The 4,176-nt window shown below is 44.5% G+C and overlaps 1 protein-coding gene across 7 annotated transcripts in view; it reads right to left on the bottom strand.

Moving 5' to 3' along the window:
- srcin1b (SRC kinase signaling inhibitor 1b) overlaps positions 1-4,176 on the bottom strand; it is a 99,157-nt gene that overhangs the window by 54,404 nt on the left and 40,577 nt on the right. Inside the window, exon 1 of one of the 7 annotated variants that reach the window (XM_014014837.1) lies at positions 3,600-3,992. The exons of the other annotated variants lie outside the window; for them this stretch is intronic. The gene's annotated coding sequence lies outside the window, so the exon portion shown is untranslated. Of the gene's footprint in view, positions 1-3,599; positions 3,993-4,176 lie in introns of those variants that run through there. 7 annotated transcript variants of the gene reach the window in all.

The raw sequence follows: 4,176 nt of genomic DNA, 5'->3' as shown, positions 1-4,176 counted from the left end.
CAGAACTTCTTTTTGACTTCTCTGAACAACAACTCAGATAAGTGATAAGAACTTCTCCTTTGCAAAGTGTATCTCTAACTCACATTCTGGTCTCTGTTGTCAGTTTTTAATGTTCGGTCCGGGATGTTGTGTGTATTTTTGAGTTGCCAGGTCAGAAAACACCGAACAACGTCTTTATCACTAAAGTCTGTAAATCTACGGAAACTATTGACTCGATCTGTATTTCTGCTGATCCTCCAACTTTTATTTATAAACAGCCCAAAAGGTTAAAACTCAGAAAACCAGCACACAAAACTGTATTAAATATTCCTTAAACTGTCACTGATTTTAGATTTTTACTGCAGACTGAGTTTACAGATTGAGAAAGACATGAATTTAATATTAGTTTGGAGTAAAGCCAGATTAAAGTTCTTCAACCTGTGACTTTTAAACACCATTTCCTCAAAAACGAGATGAAATTTAGTTTTACCTGTAAATTATTTTCTGTTTGAGCAGCGAGGATCAGCAGCGTGTCCCGCTCTCTCAGCTGGGTTTTTAGAAACTTCAGCTGATTTTCTGTTCAGACTGAAGTCAGTGAGGAAACCAGGACAGAGGAAAGGACCTCAACTGAGCTGAAGGCTGCTGTGACCCAGATTGTTTTAGTTTTTTTGAGGCTTTTAGGCCCAGAAACCAGAACAATCAAACCTGATCTGGTGCTGCCCGATCTCAGTCCACTTCAGTAAAACCATATGGATCAAATATTTAAAGTCTGTCTTGAGCTAAAAGTGTTCTCGTGTGGTTAAACTTTAATAAGCAGGAGCACCAGGCATTTCCGGGTTTCCTCGGCGTCCGGTTTCGATGCATTGAGACTCAAAATATAGGGGTCTTTGAGTTGGGGTCCATGGTTAATATTATGGAGCAGGGTTCATGGTTAATTTTAGGTAGTGGGGTCAGGGATAGGATGTCTAGGGTGAATATTAGGTAATTTTAGGGTTTGGGACACGTAGCTGATGTGAATTTCCTACACTTTCTAAAAGTAGTTAATCTTAGGTACTAGGGTCAGGGACATGATGTCTAGAGCAAATAAAGGTAATTCTAGGCTTTGAGATGGTTGGTTTTTGTGCATTTTCTACACTTTCTGAAATTAAGACAACGGATTCCGCCCCATCTCGTCGATAACCAATGCAAGGGGGGTACCCAACGCGTCAAAATCGAACGCAGAGGGAACCTCGGAAAAGCTTCAGTACGTGACGACCTGGGAGTGAGAAAAGGTTGCATCAGGACCAGACTAGTTGTTCAAATTAGCCTCTTTACTAAATGAATCATCTGGCCTCGATTCAAATTCCTCAGATGTTAAGTAAAGAGGGAACCAGGCCCAAACACCATCACCACAGTGCAGCACGGTGGTGGTAGCATCATGCTGCGAGGTGTTTTCCAACAGCAGGATTAAAGAATACAAGAAATATACAAGAAAATGATCCAAAACAAAGAGACGTCTTTCTGAGTGTCCAGAGGTGGACCAGTCAGAACCCTGACTCGAACCCAATCAAACTTCACTGGTGGTCCCTCTCCAATCAAACTGAGCTTGAGAGGATTTGAAAAGAAAAATGGCAGAAAATCCTCCAGTCTGTGTCTGAAATGTTTGTTGAATTAAAAGTTGCTTCAACTCAGAACTCCTCAGTCCATCTCAGGTAGCATCTGGGTCCATCAGGAACCATTCTCACTCCCAAATTGTCACATATTTACGTTTTTCCAAGGTTCCCTCTGCATCTGGTTTTGACTCGTCATGTACCCCCCCTCACGTCAGTTATTGACGAGATGGGGCAGAATCCATTGTCATAATTTCAGAAAGTGTAAATGCACAAATCTAACCGTCCCAAAGCCTAAAATTACCTTTATTCACTCTAAACATCCTGTTCCTGACCCTAGTACCTAAAACTAACCATCAGCCCTGATCCTTAAAATTAACTATTTTTAGAAAGTGTAGGAAATTCACATCAACTACGAGTCCCAAATCCTAAAACTACCTAATATTCACCCTAGACATCCTATCCCTGACCCCACTGCCTGAAATTAACCATGAACCCTGATCCCTCATATTAACCACGGACCACAACTCAAAGACACCTATATTTTGCGTCCTGAGGCATCAAGATAAGACGCAGAGGGAACCTTGAAAAGCGTCAATATGTGTTAGTCCATCAGGACCCATTCATGTGGAGCAGAAAAACGGTTTCTGTCGCCTTTTAGAGACACGTCTGACCCTCCCAACACCACCTGAGCTGCAGTTCGACGTCAAACAGCTTTTTTTTCCCTTTATAATAAATCAACTTCATCTTATACTATATATCTTATTGTTTAATTTTTCCCTAACAGAGCACTTCTCTCTCAGGTTTATTTGTGGTAAACAGGAGGGCAGAGATTTCAGTCATTAGGCTCAACTCCTCCTCCAGTTTCCATCCATGATGCCGACACTCTACTCATAAGACTAGACTTAAGACAATTTTTTTATAAATCCTATAGTAAGAACTGGTTTCCTGAATAAACCCTTGGTTCTGCTGCTATAGGCTCAGACTGCTGGAGGACAAATGGACCACATTTCCTCACTCTGCTGCTGTCCTTATGTGCTCGGCTCTAAATGTTCGTAATTAACAGGTTTGGTCTCTCCTCCGATAAACATCTGGACCATAGACGCTTTTGAAAACAATGTACAAATTTCAGTTTAATAGTGTTTTTATGGAGGTACAGACTGAATGTATAAAACCTGAAAATATGAATTTCATTTGCCTTTTTTTCTTGATAAAATAAACCACCTCGTGGATTATTTCGCAGTAATCTGTAGCTGGTTTCAGCCTCTCAGCTCTGGAGCAGTTCCACTCTGTAGCTTCGTAATTACAAGCTGACAACAGGAGAGAGAGAGAGAGAGAGAGAGAGAGAGAGAGAGAGAGAGAAAAAAGTCTTTAATTTTATCAGACGTCTCCCAGGTTCTTGACTCCATTAATATAACAGAAACAAACAGCTGATAATTGTGAAGTCGAGCGCCCGTCGTGTTTATTATCCTAAATATTTCACCGGTCGCACGCAGCTGGGCTCTAAGGAATCACCTGCTCGCTCCGTTCACCCGCCTGTAATTAGAGAGAAACAACCGGATCATTTAACGTGCCAACAGACAGACGTGTTCTGGACCGGGCCCCACCCCCTCCTGGACTCTGACTCAGATACTGCCTGCAGCTCGTCCTCACTCCCTCCGGCTGAAGCCTCAGAGCGAGCAGAGACTGAAGGTGAAGGAAGACCTGGATGTCTGACCTGCATGCAGAGGAGCCATCTTTGTGCCCACCCTCATCACAGTCCGTCTGTCTTCATCCAAACACATGTCATCAGCGTGTTCCCTCACACGCCTCGCGTCAACTCAAAATAAATAAATAAATTGCTGCAGCAGCTCTGACACACCTGACCCTCACCTGCCTGAGCGGACGCCAAACGAACCCCTCCCCTAAAAACTCAACACTGGTTATCAGGAGGATTCACCTCCTTCGGCTCACGCACGGCAGGTACCGTCACCTTCCTGGCGGCGTCACCTCTGAAAGCTGAGGAAGCAAAGACGGAGTCAGAGTTTTTACCGTTTTCCACTCAGTGACGGAGCATCTTCACGCTCCACCTGCTTCCCTCATCTTCCTCCCCTCTCTCCATTTTATTTTTCCTCCTTCCCACTGCGGCTCGGTGGATTTCCTGCGCCTGGAGGATCGGGGCAGAATCCGCCCCCCCTCCTCGCCGATGATTCCCGTAGTGGCGCCTGAGAGGGACTGAGAGCGGCGTCCTCCTGCCCCTCCTCCTCCTCCTGTCTGTCACTCTCCCACCATCACCGAGCGAAGCGATGAAGAAGCCCTTCCTCCTTCCTCCTCTCCCCCGCTGCCGTTTCCTCTGGCTCGGTACAGCGTGTTCGCTGACAGCCATATGATATCACCAGCTTTCCTTATATGGGGAGAAGTGGGTTGCCATGACGACGGCAGACTCCACCTGTTTCTCCACCTTTTTACTCCGTTAGGAGATGGATGGTTCTGATGGAACCTGAGTGGGAGGAAGAGGAAGAGGAAGAGGAAGCAGACGGAGACGAGACGGACAGATAGCCGCAGACTTAAAAATAAAGTTCAACAATTTAGAAGATTTATGAGAAAATATAAATATAAAGATATATAT

Source organism: Austrofundulus limnaeus, unplaced genomic scaffold (genome assembly GCF_001266775.1).
Source record: "Austrofundulus limnaeus strain Quisiro unplaced genomic scaffold, Austrofundulus_limnaeus-1.0 Scaffold119, whole genome shotgun sequence".
Lineage (NCBI taxonomy): Eukaryota > Metazoa > Chordata > Actinopteri > Cyprinodontiformes > Rivulidae > Austrofundulus > Austrofundulus limnaeus.
This window is presented reverse-complemented; position numbering and strand designations above follow the sequence as displayed.